General features: G+C 35.9%; 1 protein-coding gene across 2 annotated transcripts in view; it reads left to right on the top strand.

Moving 5' to 3' along the window:
- The window catches only part of PKIA (cAMP-dependent protein kinase inhibitor alpha), a 114,980-nt gene that overhangs the window by 66,863 nt on the left and 20,864 nt on the right, over positions 1–27,253 (top strand). For both annotated transcript variants that reach the window (XM_053661233.1, XM_037130465.2), the window contains one exon: positions 8,685–8,802. The gene's annotated coding sequence lies outside the window, so the exon portion shown is untranslated. The remainder of the gene's footprint in view (positions 1–8,684; positions 8,803–27,253) is intronic.

Genomic DNA, 27,253 nt, shown 5'->3' on the forward strand with positions numbered 1-27,253 from the left:
CCAGCACAAGTAGCAGCTAACTCAGATTGCTTTATAAGTCAAGCAGAATGGCCCTGAGCAAAACATTGTTGGGGGCTGACCTCGGTCTGCATTACCCAGGCCACCTCAGAGCCAGTGCATCCAGTGGACTGCTATAGACCACATCAAAATACCACCACCCTGTCCCTGCGCAGCTTATCCTCCATGGACAGACAGCATAGGTTGGTGGTAAGTGGTCACAGCTGGTGCTCGCAGCTGACTGGCCTGGGTAAATCCCTCCCATTGATCTGCCAAAACCAACCAAGGCTCAACTAAAAGAGGAAGGTGTACTCAGCCCACACAAAGGGTGCACCTATAGGGGAGGCTCTGCCACTGGACTCCACAGGATATCAACTACATTAGGTCATACTACCAAGACACAGAGTCAAAGCAGCTCTACCTAATACAGAGAAGCAAACACAGGGAGGCTGCCAAGTTGAGGAGACAAAGAAACATGACCCACATGAAAGGACAGATCAAAACTCTAGAAAAACAGCCAAGTGAAATAGAGATAAGCAATCTATCAGATGCAGAGTTTAAAACACTGTTTATAAGGATGCTCAAGGAACTTAGTGAGGACCTCGACGGCATAAAAAAGATCCAGTCAGGAAAAAAGGATACACTAATTGAAATAAAGAACAATTTACAGGGAAACAGCAATAGAGTGGATGAAGACAATAATCAAATCAATGATTTGAAACATAAAGAATCAAAAAGCAACCAATCAGAACAAGAAGAAGAAAAAAGAATTTAAAAAATGGGGAAAGTGTAAGCAGTCTCTGGGACAATTTCAAGATGTCCAACATTCACATCATAGGGGTACCAGAAGGAGAGGAGAAAGAACAAGAAATTAGAAATCTATTTGAAAAAATAATGAAAGAAAAATTCCCAAATTCAGTGAAGGAAATAGACATGCAAGTCCAGGAAACACAGAGTTCCAAATAAGATGGATGTAAAGAGGCCTACCTGAAGACATATCATAATTAAAATGTCAAAGGTTAAAGATAAAGAGACTCTTAAAAGCAGCAAGATAATAGTAGTTAGTTACTTATGGGGAGTTCCCATAAGACTGTCAGCTGGTTGCTTAAAAGAAACTTGGCAGGGTAGAAATGATTGACAAGAAATATTTAAAGTGATGAAAAGCAGAGACTCACAGCCAAGATTGCTCTATCCAGCAAAGCTATCATTTGGAATAAGAGGGTAGATTAAGAGCTTCCCAGACAAGACAAAACTAAAGGTGTTCATCATCACCAAACCATTATTACATGAAATGTTAAAGAGACTTATTTAAGAAGAAGATCTTACTTATGAATAATAAAATGGCAAAAATACATCTCATTAGTTGAATATGAAAAACAAACTAAGAAAACAAAAAGAACAAAAACAGATTCATGGATACACAGAGCTTTTGATGGTTGCCAGATGGAAGGGGACTGTGGGGGAATGGGTGAAAGGTGAGGGGATTGAGAAGTACAAATAGGTAGTTACAGAATAGCCATGTGGACGTAAAGTATAGTATAGGACATGAAGTAGCCAAAGAACTTATATTCATGACCCATGAACATGAAAATGGCAGGAGGATATTCTAAGACCTAAGGAAATGGCAGGTACTGGGTAGAGGGAGGCAAAGGGGGAAAAATCAGAACAACTGTAATAACATAATTGATAAAATATAATTTCAAAAATAAAATAAAAAGTAGTCATCAAGAAGAATTAGAAGGAACTTGCTGGTAAGTCAGAACATATTTCTAGTCTTGAAAATTCATTTGAAGTTGGTTTGATTTATTAGAATATCAATTTGTCCTGCCACATGATTTTTCTTTAGCTGTCTTACAAAAAGACAAAAAAAAAAGTGACAGATGACAAACAAGAGAAAATATAATTAGTATTTTACATATATATACATATTATATGTAAAATGCTAAACCTTATTAGTAATAAAATATTTAAAGAAATATAACACGGGTTTTTAATTTATTAATTTAGCAGAATTAAAAATTATGTATATTTTGTTGGCAAAGTTCTTTTTTTTTATTGTTTTTCAAGTACAGTTTTCTACCTTTTTCCCTTACCCCTCCCCACCACCCCAGCCCTCCCTGCAAAGTTCTCTGAATGTAATTTGGTTTGATCTTTTGAAAAGTAATTTGGAAATATCTAAAAAGATTAAAATGTTTATGGTTTTTACACATTAATTAAAATTCTAGAAATTTCTAATAATTTATATTTAGAAAATTGTTATATAAATAAAGGTGTTTATTGGCATTTCATTTCTAATAGCAAAAAATTGGAACCACCTTTAATAGTCAACAATAGAAATTAAATTATATCCACTTAGTAGAAAACTAGTTATCCTATTATAATTATAAGACCATACAGCAAAATATAATAATTCTTAATGAAGAATGAAGAAAGCTGATTTTAAAATGCTGTTTACCTTCTGACAACCCCTGTGTAAACATGAAAATATTTATTAAAAACTAAACCAAAATAAAATTTTAAAAGCTCTGTAACAGTAATGAGAATTTTCTATTTGTTTCAAAATGTTCTTTAACATATCTCATATTATTTTATAATTTTTCTTTTTAAGAGGATTAGTGGAGTTTCTTTTACAAGCAAAATTATAAAATAATATGATATATTTACTCCTTTTCTTAAGGGTTTCTGATTATTATATTTCATACTTTCAAATAAAGTCAATGATTCCATCATCAGAGATTAGACATTGACAGTTATACTTCCATGTTATTTAGTACAAGGAGACCATATGCACATGTTAGTGCCTTAAATATATCATGTCAAGATTTTTTTTGTTTAGTCTTTCCTAGTATGGACATTAAGCGAAGTTCCAGAATTGCTAGCCACTCTGTTCTACTTTTCTCATTCTTATTTACTTAATTTTTCCTTCACAGACTGGGAACAAATGAGTCTGCAGATGAATTTTCCAGCTTCTTATGTCCCCTATTGTCCACATCATGAAATTATGCTAGTGTGAATGCTTCCATTATATTCAGAGCTCTTCAGTTATTAAATTCATCTTTGGCCCTCTGTAATAACTATCTTGTGTAAATGTAAAATTTGGACTCACCTTCTGAAAGCCTATTTTCTTAGTTCAAAAGTCAAAGATCCTTAGTTTAATCATGTGACTACCAATTATTTGCTTAGTTTGGAACTCTTAAATTATTGATTGATGGAGAAGTTCTCTATTAAACTAATTACCTCTCTTTCTCTTCTCTCTCTCTCACACACACACACAGTGACACACATGAAATACGCATGCATTGTGATTAGAAGCATAGAGTGTGGTATTATGAAGTCTAAGATGCTAATTTCAACTATGCCATTCCTGGGCCATTTCACTTTAGGCAAGTAACTTAATATGTCTGAGCATTGTTATTTTCATCTGTAAAGGGAAGATTACAGTTATATCAGCAATCTTCAAAGCATCACTAATGACTTTAGAGATTTTTTTACAGTCAGATAGAAAGCAGGAACGCAATATGTGGCTATTATATTTAATTGTTATTATTGTTTAGGTGTTGATTTTCCCTGAGTGTGTAAATCCTCACAGTGAAATGCAATCTCCAATAAATTGAGTTATACCTATTATCAGGAAATATTTTAACCTAAATCATTACTTCCATTGCAACCCAGATAAATTTTCTGCCTTTTCTGTTTGCCATTTGTAGTAGTTCAATAAAGATTACTTCTGTCAAGATGGAGGCATAGATGGAATCACTCTGCCTTCTCTCACAACCAAGTTTAAAAACAACAAAATTTAGCAACAAAAACACAGCCAAACCACAGAAAATTGAACTATATGGAAGTCTGACAACAACGAACCCTTCAGCCAAACCAGTAAGAGAGGCAGAGCCAGCAGCAGAGCGGGGTCAGCAGGAAGGATCCACTGGACCAACCGGACACACAACCCAGGCGCACAGGCAGTGGGTGGATCCCAGGTGTAGAGTAGCAGCGGGTGGACCCACTGAGGGCACAAGGCAGTGGACCCACTGAGGGCTGACCACAGTCACACATTCGCGTGCAGATAACTGGCAAAGGAGCTAGCAGTGAGCCAGACCACACAGGCACCAGCGACGGGAAGCAGCAGAGGGGACCACTATTGTCCCTCTCTAACCCCGCCCCCACATACAGTGTCACAAACCAGCTACATGGGTGGCCCCGCCCTGATGAACATCTAAGGCTCCGCTCCTCAAACATAAGAGGCACGAACAGAGCAAAACATTATGGCTCAAGAAGAACAGCTCAAAGCCCCAGAGCCAATAACTCTAAGTGATGAAGAAATAGCCAAACTCTCAGATGCACAGTTCAACACACTGGTGATCAGGATGCTCACAGAACTAGTTGATTTAAGTCACAAATTAGAGGAACATATGAAGGCTAAGCTAATTGAAATGAAGGGAAATACACAGGAAACCAGTAGTGATGGAAAGGAAACTGGGACTCAAATCAAGGGAGTGGACCAGAAGGAAGAAAAAAATGACCGAACAGAAAAGAATGAAGAAACAAGAATTCAAAAAAATGAGGAGAGGCTTAGGAACCTCCAGGACATCTTTAAACACTCCAACATCCGAATTATAGGGATACCAGAAGGGGAAGAGGAACACCCACTAGTGGAAAACTTATTTGAACAAATAATTAAGGAGAACTTCCCCAATCTGGCAAAGGAAATAGACTTCCAGGAAATCCAGGAAGCTCAGAGAGTCCCAAACAAGTTGGACCCAAGAAGGAACACACCAAGGCACATCTTCATTACATTAGCCAAGATTAAAATGAAGCAGAGACTCCTAGAAGCAGCAAGAGATAAGGGGACGGTCACCTACAAAGGGCTTCCCATCAGACTGTCAGCTGAACAAGGGGCTGGAAAGAAGTATTCTAAATCATGAAATCCAAAGACCTACAACCAAGATTGATCTATCCAGCAAAGCTTTCATTTAGAATGGAAGGGCACATAAAGAGCTTCTCAGATAAGATCAAATTCAAGGAGTTCATCATCACCAAGCCCTTATTATATGAAATGTTAAAGGGACTTACCTAAGAAAAAGAAGATAAAAAAGATGAACAGTGAAAGGACAGCAAACTCACAGTTATTAAGAACCACACCTAAAACAAAAGCAAACTAAGAGGACAGCTAGATCAGGAGCAGAACCACAGAAATGGAGATCAAATGGAGAGTTAGCAACAGGGGAGTGGGAGAAGGAGAAGGGGGGAGAAGGAACAGAAAATAAGTAGCATAGATGGTAGGTAGAAAATAGACAGGGGGGAGGGCAAGAATAGTAGGGGAAATATAGAATCTAAAGAACTTGAGACACGTGGTCATGAACTAAAGGGGGGGATGGTGGGGGAGGGGTGTGCAGGGTGGAAGGGAATGAAGGGGGGAAACAGAACAACTGTAATGGCATCATCAATAAAATATATATATTTTAAAAAGATTACCATGAATGGAACTGGAGAGCATTATGCTAAGTGAAATAAGCCAGGTGATGAAAGAAATACCTTATGATCTCACCTATGAGTGGAACCTAATCAACAAAACAAACAAGCAAGCAAAATATAACCATAGACATTGAAATGAAGAACAAAATGACAGTAACCAGAGGGGAGATGGGAAGGGATAATGGGGGATAAAGGGGTGAGGGTTTTCAGGAACATCGATAAAGGACACATGGACAAAACCAAAGGCAGGTAGGATCAAGGGTGGGAAGTGGGGATGGCTTGGGTGGGGGAAAATGGCAAAGAGAAAAAGGAGACAATTATACTTGAACAACAACAACAAAAATTTTAATAAAAAATAAATTTAAAAAAGTACATCCATGTATTTTAAAAAATAAGTACATGGATGAATGATTTAATGCTACTTTTTGAGAAGTAGTACAAACGTGAGCTAGTGGAACAGATGAGTAAAGTGTTCGAGGGAAAAAAAAAAAGATGAACTCCTGTGTGTGCCCTGTGCTGGGCAAGGAAAAAAAATGCTGTTTAAGAAAACACAAAGAAAAATGTTGAATAACTTATTTTAAGTATTTTTAATAGTTAAGCATAAAACTCTTTTGAAAACCTCCATATTTGGCACAAATAAAAATAATGTAAAATTAGAGCCATACCATAGACAGAATGTTGAATTTTAATCACATCCAGGTGCTGAAAGACAAATACCGTATGATCTCACCTTTAACAGGAAGCTAAACAACAAAATAAACAAGCAAGCAAAATAAAAACAATGACACTGAAATAGATAACAGGGGGACAGTGAGCAGAGGGGACAGGGGAGGGACTTTCAGGGGAAAAGGGGAAGAATTTACAGGAACTAGTATAAAGGACACATGGACAACAACTAAGGGGGGTAGAAATGGGAGGGAGGTGGGGAGCAGGGGGGGGTGGGTTGGGATGGGAGTAAAAGACAGAAAACTATACTTGAAAAATAATTAAATAAAAAAGTTTAAACATTAAGTAGTATAAATTTATGGAACATTTGTGAGTTTGCTAATAAAAAGTAAGATGGTAAGTGACCTTTGAATAGCAAAGACAGAGAGAGAATGGCCTTTTCAACATTCTATTGTGCCTCTAAGTAAAATGTTTGGCAATCTACCTGCAAAGCTATATGTGATAATGCCTTTTTAGGTCCCTGTGAACATCAGATTTTGCCAAAGAAGCAATTTGTAAAAATAACACATATGCCAGTATCTTTGGAAATAATAAGTGTCAACTGTGATTGAAATTGATGAACATAAATCCCTTTAACATTTCATATAATAAGGGCTTAGTGATGATGAACTCCTTTAACTTGACCTTATCTGAGAAGCACTTTATCTGCCCCTCCATTCTAAATGAAAGCTTTGCTGGATAGAGTAATCTTGGATGTAGATCCTAAGAAATAGAACATCAAAAACTATGAACAGTAAAATGACAACAAACCTACAACTATCAACTGAACCTAAAATAAATAAATAAATAAAAACTAAGCAAACAACTAGAGGAGGAACAGAATCAGACAAATGGACGTCACATGGAGGGTTTTCAGTTGAAAATGGGAGAGGAAAATGGGGGGAAAGGTACAGGGAATAAGCATAATTAGTAGGTGTAACATAGACAGGGAGAGGTTAAGAATGGTGTAGGAAACAGAGAAGTCAAATAACTTATATGTACAACCCTAAGAGGTGGAGAATGCTGAAGGGTGGGGGCTGCAGGGCAGTGGAGGGGGGTAAAGGGAAAAATTGGGAAAACTAATAGCATAATCAATAAAATATACTTAAAAATAAATAAATGAAAATCATGGAATGATCGTGTTATTTCCTTGTGAGGTTTTGGAAAAAGTTGGGTAAGAAATGTATGAAAGCCTTTATAGGCTGGAATAAAGATACATCAATTTTGATAACATAAAATGCATTAACTAAAATTGTTATAGCATCTTGCATTAATATTTCCCTGTACTTTAGACTTTGCCTATAATCAATGTTGAAGATCATCTTTACCTTTGAGGTGGAATCATGCCTGTGGTACACATGAGTAATATACAAGATTAAACGGTGAAAATAATTCAGCATTCAAAGACAGTATCTCTGATTTATTCAGTGGGTTCTTCCACAGGGGCAATATCAAGAACTGTTGCTTTTTGAATTAAAGTTACAAATCCTTTCAGAGTCACTTGGTTTTTTCCTCCACATCAATATTAATAAAGATAAAGAATAATTACATATTCATTAAGAAATACAGGCCCAAACAATTTATGACCCCTAACTATCCAATTCTCTTTACAAAGCCATCACTGGTAGAAGTACCAAGACAGAGCACATTATGTATTACTCCTTCTAGATCCTAATATTTTTAAACAGTAGGAAAGAGCATAACTTTAAGAAGAAAAATAATGTACATGAGAGTGGCTAGTGGAGAAAGGGAAGGAGAGATACTGTCACTTGTTTTCCATGAATAATGGTGTGGAATTTATAGGCAGATGGCCTGGAACAGGTGTGACTATAATTTGAGGAGACCACTTACTCCTTTAGTTGCTCAGAACACTGCAATTATTATTTTGGAAGCACAGCCACAGGATTTTATTGCTTCACTTGTTGTAGCCTTTCCCTCTACCCTCATAACTATCTTTCTAAATCACCGATTGGCAGTCAACAGATTTTTCCTTGTCCCTCTGCACCATCACAAAAAGAGATACAAGTGTACCTGTGCTCATGTACATATGTGTACATTTTGTGTGTCACAGTACTTGTATGCAATGGACATTGCACATTAAAATTCTCTATGAAATATCCTTCTGCAAGTTCCTATGTTTATTTTCATGAGTAATTAAACTTAGTTAAATTAATAATTGCCTGAAAATTTAGGCAAAAACTAAAGAAAGGAGGTAGCATTTTTTTAAAAAAGATAAGAAAACTTGTCTTTTTTGGTGTCACTTTATGTCTTAATGAACAAATGATACCTGGGCTTTTTCTGCAGTCTTTGCTTAGCTAGAAGACCCAAATGCTACTTGGACTCTTTTCATGTGATCACTTTGTCAGTATTCAGACTTATAAACTGTGAATTTCCCTTAATTTTTTATTAAACTGTTTAGAACCCTGTGCTTGAACATTTACTTAAGATTTTAAAAAACTGAGATCTATATGTATAGTTAATTTTCCTTTCTCCTGCTGTCTTCATTTCAGTTCCTTGAGCTCTGGGAAGGCCTGGTTTCCCCAAAGGAGCAATTTCTGGCAGAAGTCTAAAGGTCTGATCAAAGAAAAAGAAGTCCAATGAATTAAGGACACGAAGGTTTCCACTCAGGTAGGGTCTCAATCTCATACTTTCAACCACCTTAAATTAAGTGTGCTGATGGCTGGACATGATATGTCTGCTTGGAAAAAAATGGAAATATAACCTACCCTACAGGAAGCTGTTTTCAATTCCCTTGGAGTTCATGGTGTTTATCAGATAATTCCTTAGAGGAAAAGGGATACAATAACAGTATGATGTTTTTTTTCCATTTTTATCTCATTATTGAGTACACTTAGTGATCTTGGTGCCCGTGGCTTAATCCCAGGAGTTTACATAGAGAGCAGATTAACCCTTTCAGTACTTTCTAAGTACTAAGTACTAAGACAAATAATTTTCATAGATTGTCTTCTTGATATAGCTGCTTATTAAAACTAAGAACAATAATTTTATCTTCATTAGCAACTTGAGATTTAAAAAAATTAGCGCAAAGGGAATAATGAAGATATCCCATCATATGGCAAGACAAGACACTAGTGACATCAAAATCAGGGCTTGTCCATCATCTCATTCGCAGTTAAATCCTCCAGGATTAACATCTGACCCCTAGTTAGTACTCAATGTGAAGACACATGTTGGATGACTGGTAGATGACTAATGAAAAAAGGTCAATGTGGTAGAAAAGGGATTTATCCTTGTATTTTCTGTGTGTTTACTTCTGTACTAGAAGGACCCAGCACTGTAATTGATACTTGGAATGTAAACAATAAAACTTCTTGAAAGTATAGATAAATCCCCATGACTCTAAGGCTAATTATAAAGCCAGCACAGAACCCAAAGTCTAGATCTGCCAAGGTTTATGACAGAAGTATCCATGAGATGAAAGCGTGGACCTCAGACTACTGATATAGCAGGACAGAATTTATCTAGTTTTAGCCATTTACATATCACCCCATTACATTTTAGCATACTACCTATATTACACTTACTGTTATTTTAAATTTTTTTAATGTTCAAATACAAACATTTCTGCCTTTTCTCCCCACCTCTCCCCCCACCCCAGTTATCTCTATCTCCCTCTCTTGATTCCACCCCCCCTTGATTTTGTTCATGGTCCCTTATAGATGTTCCTGAAAACCCTTCCTCCCTTCCCCCCATTATCCCCTCCCACCTCCCCTCTCATTACTGTCAGATTGTTCTTTATTTCAATGTCTCTGGCTATATTTTGCTTGATTGTTTGTTTTGTTAATTAGGTTCCACTTAAATGTAAGATCATATGGTATTTGTCTTCCACCCCCTGGCTTATTTCATTCAGCATAATGCTTTCCAGTTCCATCCATGCTATTGCAAAGGTTAGGAGCTCCTTCTCTGCTGCATAGTATTTCATTGTGTAAATATACTATGTTTTTTTTTTATCCATTCATTTACTGATGGAAACTTAGGTTGCTTCCAGCACTTAGCTATTGTAAATTGTGTTACTATGAACATTGGGGTGCATGGGTTCTTTTGGATTAGTGTTTCAGGGTTCTTATGATATAATCCCATCAGTGAAATTGCTGGATCAAAAGGGAGTTCCATTTTTAGTTTTCTGAGGAAATTCCATAGAGTTTTCCACAGTGGCTGCACCAGTCCGCAATCCTACCAACAGTTCACTAGGGTTCCCTTCTCTCTGCATCTTCTTCAGCACTTGTTGTTTGTTGCATTGTTTATCATGGCCATTCTCACCAGTGTGAACTGGTATTCCATTGTGGCTTTAATTTGTATCTCTCTGATGCCTAGCAATGTACAGCACGCTCTCATATGTCTCTGGACATTTTGTATGTCCTCCTTGGAAAAGTGTCTGTTCAAGTCCCTTGTCCATTTTTTAATTGGGTTGTTTGTCTTCCTAGAGTGGAGTCATGTGAGTTCTTTATATATTTTGAAGATCAAACCCTTGTCTGAGGTATCATTTGAAAATCAGTTTTCCCATATGGTTGGTTCTCTTTTCATTTTAATGCTGTTTACTTTAAGCATGTAGAAGCTTTTTATTTTGATGAGATCCCATTTGTTTATCCTCTCCTTTATGTCCCTTGCTTTAGGGGACATATCAGTGAAAATATTGCTGTCTGGCCTATATTCTCATGAAAGACTTTTATGGTGTCACACTTATATTTAAATCTTTTATCCAATTTGAATTTATTTTTGTGCATGGTGTAAGTTGGTGGTAGAGTTTCATTTTTTGCATGTAGCTGTCCAGCTCTCCCAACATCATTTGTTGAAGAGGCTATTCTAGCTCCATTTTAAGCTGATGACCACTTTGTCAAATATGAATTGACCATAGAGGGTTGGGTTTATTTCTTGGCTCTCTATTCTGTTCCATTGGTCCATGTGTCTGTTCTTATGCCAGTATAAGGCTGTTTTGATTACAGTGGTCTTGTAATACAATTCAATATCAGGTACTGTGATTCATCCTACTTTGTTCCTCTTTCTCAAAATTGCTGCAGTTATTTGGGGTCATTTATGGTTCCATATAAATTTTTAAGTGTTTGTTCTATAGCTGTGAAATATGCCATCAGTACTTTAATAGGTATAGCATTGAATCTATAATTCTTCTGAGTAGTATGGACATTTTGATGATGTTAATTCTTCCAATCCATGAACACAATGTATGCTTCCATTTGCTTATGTTTTCCTTGATTTTTTTCTTCAGTGTTGTGTAGTTTTCTAGGTACAGGTCTTTTACCTCCTTGGCTATGTTTATTCTTAGGTATTTTATTTTTATTGTTGCTTTATCAAATGGGATTTTTTCCTAATTTCTGTTTCTGATATTTTGTTGTTGGTATACAAAAATGCTTTCAACTTCTGAATATTGACTTTGTATCCCACTTTTTTTCCAAATTCATTTTTAGGTTAAGCAGTTTTATGGTGGAGTCTGTAGGATTTTCTGTGTGCACTAATATGTCATTTGCAAACAATCAGAATTTTATTACATCTTTTCCAATTAGGATGCCTTTTATTTATTTAGTTAGTTAGTTAGTTATTTTTAAAATTTTAAAGAGTTTATTTATTTATCTTCAGAGGGGAAGGGAAGGAGAGAGGGAGAGAAACATCAATGTATGGTTGCCTCTTGTGCATCCCCTGCTGGGAACTGGCCTACAACCCAGGCATATGCCCTGACTGGGAATCAAACCTCGATCCTTATTTATTTTTCTTGTCTGATTGCTGTGGCTAGAACTTCCAATACTGTGTTGAATAGAAGTGGTAAAAATGGACAACCTTGTCTTCTTCCTGATCTTAGTGGGAAAGTTTTAGCTTTTGCCCATTGAGTATGATGTTGTCTGTAGGTCTCTCATATATGGCCTTTATTAGGTTGAGGAATGCTCCCTCTATTTCCACTTTGCTGAATGTTTTTTACATAAATGGGTCCTGTACCTTATCAAATGCTTTTTCCACATCTATTGATATGATCATGTGATTTTTGTTTTTGCTTTTGTTTATGTGATGTATTATGTTTATTGATTTGCAAATATTGTACCATCCTTGCATCCCTGGGATGGCTCCCACTTGATCGTGGTGTATGATCTTTATAATGCATTGCTGGGTGCAGTTTGCCAATATTTTGTTGAGGATTTTAGTGTCTATGTTCATCAGATACATTGGCCTGAAGTTTTCCTTTGTTGTGTCCTTATCTGGTTTTAGGATTGGAATGTGGCTGGCTTCATAAAAAGAGTTTGGGAGTCTTCTGTCTTCTTGGATTTTTTGGACTAGTCTGTGAAGGATAGGGGTTAGCTCTTCCTTAAATGTTTTATAGAATTCTCCTGTGAAACCATCCAGCCTAGGACTTTTGTGTGTTGGGAGTTTTTTATTAATGCTTCAATTTCATCAGCTATTATTGGTCTGTTCAGGCCTTCTGCTTCTTCTTCATTCCCTTTTGGAAGATTACATGTTTTGTGAAATTTGTCCATTTCATCTAAGTTTTCAAATTTCTTGGCATATGGTTGTTCATAGTAATTTGTTACAATCCTTTGTATTTCTGTGGGATCAATTGTAATCTCTCCTTTTTCATTTCTGATTGTGTTTATTTGGGTCCTCTCTCTTTTTTTCTTGATGACTCTGCTTAAAGGCTTGTCAATTTAGTTTATATTTTCAGAGAACAAGCTCCTGGATTTATTAATCCTTAAAATTGTGCTTTTAGTCTCTATGCTGTCTAATTCTGGTCTGATCCTGGTTATTTCCTTCCTTCTACTTGCTCTGGGCTGTCTTTGTTGTTATTCTTCCAGTTCTTATAGGTGTAGGGTTAGGTAGTTTATTTGAAATCTTTCTATCTTTTTTAGGTAGGGCTGTATGACTATGATCTTCCTTCTCAGGACTGTCTTTGCTGTATCCCATAAGTTTTAGATTGTTGTGAGGTTATTTTATTTTGTTTCCAGAAACATTTTGATATCTTCCTTAATTTCATTCTTGACCCATTTATTATTTAATAGCATGCTCTTCAGTCTCCATGAGTTTGAGTGTTTTTTAGTTGTTTCTTGAGTTTGGTTTCTAGTTTCAGTCTCTCGTAGTCATAGAAAATGCTTGATATGATTTCAATTTTCTTTAATTTGTTGAGGCTTGTTTTGTGTCCTATCATGTGGTCTATCTTTGAAAATATTCCATGCGCATTTGAAAAGAATGTGTATTTTGCTTCTTTGGGATGAAGGGCTCTCTATATATCAGTTAAGTTCATTTGATCCAGGACATTGTTCAATATCTTCCTTAATACTTTGTTTAGAAGATCTATCCATTTTTGACAGTGGGTTGTTAAAATCCTCTAGTATAATTATGTTGCTATCAATATCTTTCTTGAAGTCCTCCAAGATTTTCCTTATATATTTGGGTGATCCTATGTTGGGTGCATATATATTTATAATGTTTATGGGTTAAACATTATAAATATCTTCTTGATGGATTCTTCCCTTGAGTATTATGAAGTGACCTTTTGTGTCTCTTTTATGGCCCTTTTTTTTTTGAAGTCTATTTTGTCTGATATGAGTATTGCTTCCCCAGCTCTTTTTCCTGACCATTTGCTTGGAATATTTGTTTCTAGTCCTTCATTTCCAGTCCATGTAGGTCTTTTGTCCTGAGCCAGGCCTCTTGTAGGCAGCATATGTGTGGGTTCTGCTTTCTTATCCATTCAGCTATTCGATGTCTTTTGATTGGAGCATTTAATCAATTTACTTTTAAGGTTATTATTGATAGGTACTTATTCATTGCCATTTTTGTACCTGTGTTCCTCTCTGTCTCCCTCTTATCCTTCCTTCCCTTAAAGCAGTCCTTTTAGTATTTCTTGTAGAGCTGGTTTGGTGGAGGCATATTCTTTTAGACTTCTTTTGACTTGGAAGCTCTTTATTTGGCCATCTATCTTGATTGAGAGCCTTGCTGGGTAAAGTAGCCTTGGTTGTAGGCCTCTGGTTCTCATTACTTGAAATATTTCTTGCCATTCTCTTCTTGCTTGGAGGTTTCCATTGAGAAGTCAGTAGCTAACCTTATTGGGGCTCCCTTGTAGGTTACTTCTTATTTCTCCCTTGCTGCCTTTAAGATTCCCTCTTTGTCTTGGAATTTTGCCATTCTAATTATGGTGTGTCTTGAAGTGGGCCTCTTTGGGTTCCTCTTGATTGGAACTCTCTGTGTTTCCTGGATTTGTGTGATATTTTCTCTCATCAAATTAGGGATGTTTTCCATCATTACCTTTTCAAACAGGTTTTCTATCCCTTGCTCTTCTTCTCCTTCTGGTATTCCTATTATTTGGATATTATTACATTTCATATTATCTTACATTTCTCTTAATTCTTCTTCATTCTTTCTGAGCCTCTTTTCCTTTTCTTGCTCTTTCTGGATTTTTTTTTCTACCTTGTCCTCCAGCTCACTGATTTCATCCTCTGCCTTATCCAGCCTACTTGTAATTTCTTGTAGTGTGTTTTTTATTTCTGAGATCTTATTGTTCATTTTTTCTTGGTTTTTGTGTATAGTTTCTGTTTCCTTTTTTATACTGTTGTAGTTCTCATTCAGTTCCTTGTAGTTGTCTGTGAGTTAATTGAGCATCTTTATAACTATTATTTTGAATTCTATATATGATAGTTTGCTTCTCTCCATTTCATTTAGCTCTTTTAATGAGGAGTCTCCCATTCCTTTTGATTGCATGTTCTTTTTTTGTCTCCTCATTTTAGGTGACTCCTTTTGTTTGTTTCTGTGCTTCATGATGTTTTGCTTTGCTAGCCATCTTTGTTGGATGAACTTCTATGGTAGCAATTCTATGGGATTATTGGTGTGGTCTCTTTGATCTTGTCTGGATGCTCTAGGTTTGCCCTTTCTTTTGTTTGTGTGGCCTCTCTTGTACTTTGGTTTTTATCTTTTGGCAGTTCCTTTGTTGGTGGTTTTTCTCCTCCAGCAGGTATACTGATGTTCACAGCTCCCACCTATTTTTGTATGTGATCAGTGGCAGGGGGTAGGCAAAATGGATTAAGACAGAGGAAGAGTATTCTACTGGATTTAAGGTACCAGCAAATGGAGAAGAGATGGGAGATTGTTTGGATAAGTATAGTGTTAACTGTGATATATCACCCAACTAGCCACTTTTTATAAAAGGTGAAAGAGAGACAAGACTCTTGTTATATTGGAGGAGGATTGTGAGCTGAATCCAGAAAACAGAGCCCTTGTGCAAGGTTAGATGATGAGATATAGTGAGAGTAAAGGTTAGAAAGTAGGCATAGTGTGAGAGAGAATAAAGTTAACCATGATAATAATAAAGCTCAGGAATAAAGTGAAGTGGGCTTAGATCAGGGAGGGTTGCTGTGTAGTATTTACAATTATATGGGACAACAGTTATTTACAATAGTACTGAATCAACAATAATATGACAAGAAATATATGATTTTGATAACCAGAATATAAAGTATCCGATCAAGAGTAATCTGTTATTAGAACACAAGTGAAGTAAAAAAAGGGAAAATTAAAATAAAATAAAGAGAGAATAAGGAAAACCAATCAAACCATGTGCCTATACAGAGAAATACAATGAAGAAAACTAAACAGAAACAAAAGAAATTTTAAAATGCTAATAAAATAAGTAAAAAGAATGAAAATAATAATAAAATAAACAATAAAATGTCAGTTCTATGGGATAGCAAAATGACATTTTTCTCAGTTTCTCAGGTTTTGTGGTTAGCCTTGTGCTCCCTGTTTGCCTCTGTCTCTGGACCCTTCACAACTTATTATCTTATTGTCTCACTTGGGGGAAGAAAAAAAGAGAGAAAGGAAAGGAAAAAATAAGCCTCCTACTGACTTTAAACCCATTGAGTTCTGCTCAATGGTCTTCCTGGATGCCACAGGAAGAGATGGGCTGTCCTTTTCTTTTCTCCCTTCTTATGTTTTGCAAGGATGGGAGCCAGGTCTGGGCCTCAATATTCACAGCAGTCCAGCCTCCAGCCCTGGTCCTCTGTGAGTTGCCAGGCCCCCACTGTCCATCTGTGCCAGGCTTATGCCTTTAATTCACCAGTTCCACTGAGGTCTGTGCAGTGCACCTCCTCCTTGCTCTTTTTGAGCCCACTCTAGCTGGAGCCCATGTCCAGGCAGGTAGCACCACTCGGCCTACAGGTGAGCTGGGAGAGTCGAGCTCTGGCGCTGGGCTCAAATCAGCCCTGGGCCAGTGGTGCCGCTAGAAGCAAGAATCAAGAATCAGCCGCAGGGCAAGTATTACCAGTTAGCCTCCATGCAAGTGGCATGACTCAGCTGCCAGGCTAGAGGTCTGAGTCAAGCACAGGCTTGAAGCTCAAATCACCCTTGGGGCAAGCCAGCTGCTCTGAGAGAGTTCCTTACAAAACAGCTGCCTGCCATTATTAACCAGCACTGGGCTTTTCACACAGCCCAACTTTCTAACAAGTCTTTAGACTATCTGGGCCAGGGTCTGACACAACTCCTCTCCCTTCTCCAGGTGTCACCTAACTTCCCAATTTATCTGGTAATGACCTAGCCAGCGTCCATAGTCCCAGTGGGTGTACACCAGCTGTGGGTCTCTCACTTTGTCTTTATTCCCCCCAGTGACTTCAAGCATCTGGGTTCCTCCTGGTGCCAGGCTGCCCTCCCTGCTCTGGTGGGGGGGGGAGCTAGTGATCTAACTCTCTTCCCTGCATTCTGTGGCAGGCGCCAGGCGGGGGGCTACAGCAGCCTCGGTCCCTGCACAGATCCCAGGGACTTAACGTCCTAACACAATCTCCTCCCTGTCTGTTTTTCAATGTCCTCTACAATATTTGGTCTCCGAACTACATATAAGCTGGGATTCCATTGGCTGTTCACTCTCTCAGAAGATGGGCTAGGTGTTCCAGCTGGGCACAGGGAGAACTGGGCTTCACTCCCACCTACCTCACCTCCATCTTTTTCTATCTAGACCTACTGTTAAATGACTTGAATATGGATATAAAATCCCTCTTATAAGTTTGTGTCTTATTATTTATAAAATGCAATTTTGAGAGAATTTTTATAAAGACAAAGTTAAGGGCAATTTCAGAATCACTAGCTGGTAAAATTATTATTTGTATTTTCCCATAGGTGGGTAGGACGGCCATAGTACTGCAGCTGTCTCTCTGTAATCTGCTCTTGCTATCTCATGTACTGCCAAGAGGAGCAAAATCCATTTATTTAAAAAGGAATTTAAAAGTTAGCATACTGCAGCTTCCACAAAATCAACTCACTCTCTCTCTCAGTTTTTATTTGAGGTTTTTTAATTATTATTATTCTTTTGTTTTTTAACTGTATCAAATGTTTACGAATTTGGTGAAGTCCTCTGTACTAAAATAAAATCAGTGAGTCATAGGAATAAAAATAAGTTCTAACAGAAATTTATAAATTTCTACCTAAATTGAAATTTAAGTAAATTGTCATGAAATTCATAAGGAAAAATTAGAAGGAATACTTACAGTAGGGGCTCAAAATGGTTATACATGTATATCTTATAAGTGGTCTATGATCAAAACAGACTATATGTATTTCCAAACAGAAATGCAACTTTTTTTATCACATTCCATGCCAGGCCACATAACAACTCACCAATCCAATAAGTATATTAAAAATATTCTTGCTTCAAAAGGTTTCTTAAATCAACATGTAGAAAAATATAAAACTTGTCTTTCACTCCAAGAAAGCCAGGCAGTTATTAGTTAAGGAAAGTGTGTTGCTCTACAGGGCCAAACCTAGTTATAAATAGTCAGACTGGAGAAGGCCCTGGACACTGAATGGACTTTCTATATATAGCTTTTCCTTTCAGTAAAGGCTTTTTAGAAGGATGCTATGTTTTGTGAAAACTTGGGCTTTATAAAGGGCACAAAAACAGAAAGGTCATAACATTGAAAAGACTTTAAGTATTTTTCTTAGTCTGGGAATCCACATTTTGGAGGCATGAAAACTGAAACCCAAGAGGTAAATATGATTTTCCCAGCATCAAATGGCAAACAAGTAATAATGATAGTACTCAAATCTCTGTCTTCTAAATCCTTTGAATGTGGCATATATAATAAATTGCAATAAGAGCTTATTTTAATCATCCACAATACCACATTCCCATGATGTCTCATCCCTCTTTGATTCTTTATGAGGGATGATAACATTATTTGGAAACTTTATCCATAATTAAATTTTTTAAATTTTGCTTTTTGTATCTCATTTTGAAATGCTATCTCTATGTTTTAAAAGTGTAGAGGCATTTTCTTACCTTTTTGAAGTGCCTCTGCCCTGCATTTATGATCTTTTACTATTGAACTATAATAAAACAATAAGCACAGAAACACATTTTCAGTAGGAGAAAAAAGGTTGGGGGAACAAAAGGAGATAGAGAGAGGGAAGGGAACATAAATTTGATTTATTAAAAAAACTTAATGGCAAATTAGATCCTGTTTGGCTGTATCTAATATAATATAGTCCTCCTCAATTTAAATTCCAGGTTAACTTTTGTTGTTTGCATTGTCACGAACTAGGGAGTAAAGAAAGCAACATGATTTTTGTGTTCTAGCATTTTTGTATTGATTTCCTAAAAATTTCTTCAAGATTTGTTTTTGAGTAAATAAAAAAGAGTTGACTTTAAATTACTTTCCCTCCTTTCTTGCACTTTAATAACTTGGTAAATGGCATTTAAATTCTACAGTTATGATTCATCCTGTCCCACATTTTGTTAAACCACTGGGAATCATGTACATGTGTGTGTGTGTGCACACACACACTTAGCTATCAACTAGTGTGCTGCCTTTGCAACTGGTAAAATAGAATTCCTCATCAAAAATTATTATAACCTAGACAAAAATAAGGTATGACAGTGGGCTCAGCCATTGGTAAAAGTTATCTTAGGTGATTTACACGTGCAGCATGGTTTGAGGGCTTTCTTCAGATGAAGCACTTAAATAGATGTGTAACTTCACATGACACTAACTTCATATCTGAACATTTTTATTTTGTTCTTTTGAAAGTGCTTATTCTATGAGTTTTTATTCTTCAATTATACTATAACAATGTCAAGAGGTGGCATGAATGACAGTGATGTCAAAATGACAGCCCAGAAAACAGGAGAACATGAGGTCTTCTAATTAGCATTCAAATAAGTATGTTTGATACACATAACTGGATAAAGATATTAATAATTCATACTGTTAAATTTAAAATCTTTTACATGTTCATACATGAGAAATCATAATTGGTATTACAAGGTAATAAATTAAAATTTTCTTATTTGTTAAATATTTATTTGGTACTCTGCATAATACATATTCAGAACCCTTTTGTGAAATTTGGAGCACAAACTAGAAAAATAGAAACTCTTCACACTCAAGTAATTTTTACTACAGTTAATGAAAAATTCCTATTTGGAGATATTTTAATTTCTGAGTTGATTGTAACCTCAGATAAGTTGTTTTCTTATTTGTTAAAACCAGTGTTCAGCACTTTAGTTTCTTGAATGTACTTAGTAATAAAATATAGTCATTATGATATTTCCAATACTCATAATAGAGCTGGTAGAAGAGATGATCTATCTTGATAATAAGGTGATTTTGATAATCTATGAAATGTCATGATGTTTTCCAGATAATTTGTCTCTTAGACTAATACATATTTATTAATCTCTCACCTTACAAAAATGTTTTAATTTTATTAACATAGTGATTTGACCACATCTTTTAATACATATTTTAAGATATTTTATTCATAGATTATCTCACTTTAATCTATTTATTAATATACCCATTATATATTATATAAATATTAATGTATATTTCTTATTTTTATTGTATTTTTCATCATTATTTATCTCCCTCTATAACCTTTTTTACTTCCACCCAAACCCGCTCCCCAACAATCACCACACTGTTGTCCATGTCCATGAGTCCTTTTTCTTTTTTGCTCCATCCCTCTACCCCTAAAATCTCCACCCCAGAGCTGTGAGCCTGTTCTCTGAGTTTGTCTCTATTTTACTTCTTAGTTCAGCTTGTTCATTAGATTTCACATGAGTGAAATTGTATGGTACTTATCTTTCTCTTATTGGCTTATTTTACTTAGCATAATGTTCTCCAGGACCACCCATGCTATTGCAAAGTGTAAGTTTCTTCTTCTTTATGGCCAAGTAGTATTCCATTGTGTAAATATACCATAACTGTTTTATTCACTCATCTACTGATGGATCCTTGAGCTGCTTACAAATCTTGGCTATGGTAAATAACACTGCTACTTGCATAAGGGTGCATATATTATTTCAAATTAGTGTTTTGGGTCTATACAGGTAAATTCCCAGAAGTAGAATCGCTGGGTCATCAGGCAGTTTCATTTTTAATTTTTTGAGGTAATTCCACACTGCTTTCCACGGTGGCTGCAACAATTTGCATTCCCACCAATAGTGCTAAAGAGTTCCCCTTTCTCCAAACCCTTGCCAATACTTTTCATTTGTTGATTTATTGATGATAGCCATTCTGACATTTGTGAGATATTTTATTGTGGCTTTAATTTGCATTTTTCTGATGATTAGTGACATTGAGCATTTTTTCAGATGTCTGTTGGCCTCTGGAGAAGTGTCTATTCAGGTCTTTGACTCATTTTGTATTTGGATTGTTTGTGTTTTCTTGGTGTTCAGATTTATAAGTTTTTTATAAATTTCAGATATTAGCCCCTTATCAGATGTATTGGCAAATATGTTCTTCCATTCAATGTGGTGTCTTTTCATTTTGTTGATGGTTTCCTTTGCTGTGCAAACATTTTTTTAGTTTGATATAATCCCATTTGTTTATTTTTTCTTTTGTTTTCCTTGCCCAAGGAAATACATGGGAAAAAAATATTGTATTGAGCAATGTCTAAGACTTTACTGCCTATGTTTTTGTCTAGGATTTTGATGGTTTTGAATCTAAAATTTAAGTCTTTAATCCATTTTGAGTTTATTCTTGTATGTGGCATGAGAATACTGAAGAAGATATGAATAAGTGGACGCATATACCATGTTCATGGATAGGAAGAATGACATCATTAAAATGTCCATATTACCCAAAGCAATCTACAGATTCAATGTGATTGCTATCAAGATACCAATTATATATTGAGTTGTCAAAAAAGTTTGGTTGTCTCTGGCTGCTGTGGCTCAGTGGATTGAGCACCAGCCTGCAAACCTAAGGGTTGCTGTTTCAATTCCAAGTCAGGGCACATCTCTGGGTTGCAGGCCAGGTCCCCAGTAGGGGACATATGAGAGGAAACCACACATTGATATTTCTCTCCTTCTCATCCTCCTGTACCCTCTCTGTAAAAATAAATAAATAAAATTTTTAAAAAAATGTTAAAGGTTTGCGTTTTTTGGGTAAGATGACTCTAGTAATGCTCAGTTGTCTTCAACTTTATTCAAAACAATTTTGTTAGATTGTATTTTGATAGTTGTCATATCAGTGTAAATTAAAAAAATCAAAATTGGTGAATTTTGTGCGACCATTTTAATATTGAAGATAAAAGAAAATAAACAACATTTTCATCACATTATGCTTCATTATTTCAAGAAAGGTAAAAGTGCAACTGAAAGCCAAAACAAACAAACAAACAAAAAGATTTGTGCAGTGTATGGAGAAGGTCCTGTAACTGATCAAATATGTCAAAAGTGATTTGTGATGTTATGGTCTGAAGATCTCCATGGTAGGATAGACCAGTTGAAGTAGATAGAGATCAAACTGAGACATTAATTGAGTACAATGAGCATTATACCACATGGGAGAAAGCCAACATACTCAAAATATCCAAATCAAGCATTCAAATAATTTGTGCCAGACTGGTTATGTTAATGGCTTTGATGTTTGGGTTACAATAAGGTAAGCAAAGCAAAACAAAACAAACAAAACAAAACAAAAACTTCTTAACCTTATTTCTGCATGTGATTCTCTAATTAAAAGTAAGAAAAATATTCTGTTTTTAAAACAAGTAGTGACGTGAAATGAAAAGAGGCTACTTTGCAATTATGTGGAATGGAAGAGATCATGGGCAAGTGAAATGAACTACTACCAACCACACCAAAGGCTAGTCTTAATCCAAAGAAGTTGTGATGTTGTGTATACTGTGGGATTAGAAAGGAGTCCTCTATTATGAGCTCATTTCAGAAAACCAAATGATAAACTCCAAAAGGTACTGCTCCCAATTAGATCTACTGAAAGCAGCACTCAATGAAAAGCATCCAGAACTAGTCAACAGAAAACCCATAATCTTCCATCAGGATAATGCAAGACTGCATGTTTGTTTGATGACAAAAAAAAAAAAAACTGTTATAGCTTGACCAGGTAATTCTCATTTATTCACCATGTTCACCAGACATTGTACCTTCAGATTTCCATTTATTTCCATCTTTACAAAATTATTTTATTGGGAAATTTTCAATTCCCTGGAAGACTGCAAAAGGTACCTAGAAGAGTTCTTTGCTTAAAAAGATAAAAATTTGGGGAAGAATGAATTATGAAGTGCCTTAAATATGGCAGAAGGCAGAAAAATCAAACTGTGAATATGTTATCCAATAAAATTATTGGCGAAAATGAAAAATATATCTTCTATTTTTTACTTAAATACCAAATAAATTTTGGTCAACTTATATTTCACAGAACTAGAACAAATATTCCAAAACTTTATATAGAACCACAAAGGACTTTGAATAGCAACCACACTCTTAAGAAGAACAAAGTTGGAGGAATCACACTACCTAATCACACTACAGACTATAGTCCGTAGTATATCAGACTATACTACAAGACCATAGTAATCAAAACACTATGGTCCTGACATAAAAACAGACCAATACAGATTAATGAAACAGAATAGAGAGCCCAGAAATAAACCATGCCTATATATTTAATAGTAGTTAATATATGACAGAGGAGGCAAAAACATAATGGGCCAGAGGGGAGGAGGGAGGGACTATTGGAGGGATTAAGGGAAAGGGTTGTCAAGGAACATGTATAAAAGACACATGGACAAAGCCAAAGGGGGCTAGGATCAAGGGTGGGAGGTGGGGATGGCTGGGGTGGGGGAGAGTGGAGGTGAGAAAATGGAGACAACTATACTTAAAAAACAATAATTAAAAAATTTTTTAAGATAGTTTATTTAATAAATGGTTTTGGGAAAATTAGACAGATAACCTGAAAAATGAAAATAATATAGTTCTTAATAGCTAGAGTAATATCTTCTTAATTAATTAAATTTGTTTAATTCATACAGCTGTTCTTCAGCATTCCCTTTTCTCTGTAGAGTCTATCCCACTGACTTCAAAAGCTTGAAAAATCTGAAAATACCATTTAAAGTGAATGTATAGAAAATGCTTTAAATAACAGATAGTGATGGTGGAGAAGACTATTAAACTTTGTGCTTAAGATCATTGTATTAATAAAGATATTAACCAACAATTCTAATACTCAGACATAATAAGGATGAAAATCTTAATTATAATACTGAGTGATGGCATTTTCAATAAAGGGAGATATTAGATATTATATAGGAAACTAGTATGCAAAGCAGATAAATTGTCAATGATTATACATATATTTAAAATATGTTCAAACATAGTTAGTCATAGCAACAGCTTTTCTCTCTGGCTGAAAAGAGGCATATTGGAGTGTTTGAGCACTATTTCATTTGGAAGAGATATTTAAACACTATGCAGAAAATACTTAATTGTAGAAGAGCAGGTGTTAACATGTGTGGGAATGTATGTGTTTAATCAATGCATTTTCACTCATTCACAAAGAAAGACTATATTTCCTTAAATATGGCATTGCAATAGGAGAAAGTGTCATTCTTATATTTTTTGCTGCTGCTACTGTTTCTCTGGCATTCACCAAAGCATACCATCCTATCACTCATCCAAGTTAAAAATCTAGAAGCCATCCCGAAAGTCATTGTAAGTACCTTACATTTATCCTTTGCCACTCACTAAGTCATGAATTTCTGGCTTTTGTATATCAGTCTTCCAAAGTACATTTGTTCTCTCATTCTCCTGCCTGCAGCCTCCTTCTGAAGTCACTTCTGTGTCTCATTCCTAGGCAATGGCACTTTTGGAAGCTCCCCCCTACCTCTTACCAAATGTGTTAAAATGTACCCAAATAAAATATTCCATAGAATTTATAGATAACTAAATAGATGAGAGCTGAGTGACTCTGCAGTTGAAGAAATGTAGCGATAGTAGTGATAAAATATTAAATAGCTCTTTACTGGAGTTTTACAGGTTTTTTCCACATTTTAGAATTATTTTTTCATGACTTAAACAATTTTGTGACTCCTTCTCAAACCCATAGTTCCTAGCAGGTGTGCTTTTACTGTCACAAGGCAGCCCTGACAGTGAGGTATCTGAAGATGGGGAATATCACCTGGATGTGTAGACCAGATATGCAGGAGTTGGGATGTAAAATGTTTGGAGAACAAATGTAGAAATCAAGGAAGAGGTGGTGGTGTCACTTAATATTAGTTGGCAGTATCAGTTGGCAGTATTAAAAGCCAGATTCTGTAGGGCTATCAATAAAATATCACCTTATAGAGTAATGTCTCAAAAATATTATGTGAAGTGCTTGCATATTTGAAAATAAATCTCAGTGGGAATCCATCAACAGAAAATACTGTTTAGTATGCTTTAAAACAACTATTGAAAATGGCAACTGGTTTAGTAAGTGGTTAAATCAGTTTACAGTTTCATGACTTAATGTTGCTAAACCTTTGTTATTTCATCTTTAAAACTGAGAGATAATGAGACTATCTACTTGATAGAGTTGTTGGAAATTTAAGTTATATAATTCACAAAGTTATATAATTCTCCATAGTGTCATACCTGGCAAACATGTGATTTTTTTATTATTGATAATGTATGAGTAAACAAAAATTGTTTTGTAATTCTTATGGTCATTGTTACAAGTTGAAAGAGATCCTACCCTCCAAAATAAAACTACTGGGCTTGATGTGACCTTTCATTGTAATTTTAAAAATGAAAATATTAATAATGAGTTATTTTGAGGAGAAACATGGCAATGTTCTACAATACTTTTAGAAGCTAAATATTTATTTGACACAAGAAAAATAGTGTTAGCCTGGGCGGGTGTCGCTCAGTGGATTGAGCATGAGTGAGGGCAAAGGGTCCCCAGTTTGATTCCCAGTCAGAGCACATGCCTGGATTGCAGGCCAGGACCCAGAAGGGGGCATGTGAGAGGCAACCATACATTAATGTTCTCTCCCTCTCTTTCTCCCTCCATTCCCCTCTCTCTAAAAATAAATAAATAAAATATTTATAAAAAGAAAAATACTGTTAGTTTAATGAAAAGGTATATAGTTTAACAGTAATTTTCCTCCTTGGATTCATATAGAGCCACAAAAGGAGAATATAAGATAATGATTTAGAAAGTACTGTATTATATAACAAAGAACAGCACCAGCCCCAGGCTCTTAATGCTTTTTTGATTTTGATGTGAATAACCCCAGGTTCCTAGTCTGACATCAGTACTACCACTGACTGTGTAAGACATGGTCCAGTCAATTAATTTTTCTGCTTCAGTTTTTCATCTGTAATGTGCAAGTAATATTACTTGTTACTTGCCAACCCTCAGTACTTCTTCTTCAGCTAATTGACTATCTCAGCAAGGATGCTACAATGAGTAGTTGATAAATAATTTATAAAACCTTTGAAATATATAAATGATGTAAAAAGCCCTAACAAGAGGACAAAACAAATCATTCTATTAATTTGCTACTTTGTTCATATATATTTTGTAAAAAAAAAAGACCTTAAAAAGAGGTATCCCTCAATACAGTGAAAATAGGATAGATTAGTAAGAATTCTAAAGTGTTTTGAGTTGCTGTTAATTTTTTAAATCCTCTGTTATAATTAATAATATACAGAAAAAATATGTATTACTGGAAATGATTACAGTTCATCTCCTTAAATTAAAAGCATTACAAGACAGGAAAATGAACTGAGTAGGAATAAGGGAACATGTTTTCTCAGTCTACTTTTACTATTGAGAATGGATTAACTGACAAATGTAGTTAGCCAATAAGGATATTAAGATAATTAAAAACAGATCAATAACATACTTTTTGTAGATATGAAAACAATATACAAAATCCTGTGCCAAACATCGTGGGGATGCAAAAATCAAAGAGCCAGATCACAAGAAAAACATGATATAGGGAGAAAGTACCATGAAAATATTTTTGCACAGTGCCAAATTAAATAAACACTGTAATAAAATTATTCACTGTGGGGGAAACTTTGCTCTCAAGTCCCCCCATCTGCCATGAATGAAAAAGTAAACACTACCAAGACATGATCTCCTTGGGGAGGAGAGGTGGCCAGTTTCTCAGAGGAAAAAGGCCAGGATCTCCTTCCTCCCGGGGCTTTTACTGGGTTGTAATACACAAGAATACAGGTGGCACGGATGAAACAGTAGATAACATTTCAAAGAAATCTGAGGCCTTAGTCTGAGTCAGTGTCTGTCGGGAAAGAGGGGTTGCAGAAATTTTGGGAGACATACTCATTTCCTGCTTGGACCTTTAACATATGAATGAAAACATTCTTAACAAAGCAGGTTCCACAGGATTTTTAGGAATTCTTTCTTATGCCAGATTTACCCAGATACCACTCTAGCGAGGCAAGGAGCTGCACCACTTCCCCCATCATAGGTTTTCAGGCTTAAGTGGATTAGAGCCAGGAAGCACTTCTCCCAGAGGACATGAGGACTCGGGCTATCAGAATAGCTGGGGGGTGAGGGCCCAGTGCTCTCTCTTTGTTGAAGCACCCGCCCCCCCGCTGAGTCCTGCCATGATGGCCTCCCGAGTGATCGTGTCTGGCTTTGGTTGTTCTTCTCTCTGAGGAGTCTTACCCATCTCTGACTAGCTGACCATGCTTTGGGGGCAGGGGAGTAAGCTGAGGCAGCATTTGCTACTAGAAACAAGCTTTGTCTCCTGTGGCTCACATTCCAGAGGTCACTCATTCAGTCTTAGCCATGGGAAGCAGTTACAATTCCTGAAACCAGGCAGA

The sequence above is a fragment of the Artibeus jamaicensis genome, unplaced genomic scaffold, assembly GCF_021234435.1.
Source record: "Artibeus jamaicensis isolate MK-2021 breed Jamaican fruit bat unplaced genomic scaffold, CSHL_Jam_final scaffold_916, whole genome shotgun sequence".
Classification (NCBI taxonomy): Eukaryota; Metazoa; Chordata; class Mammalia; order Chiroptera; family Phyllostomidae; genus Artibeus; species Artibeus jamaicensis.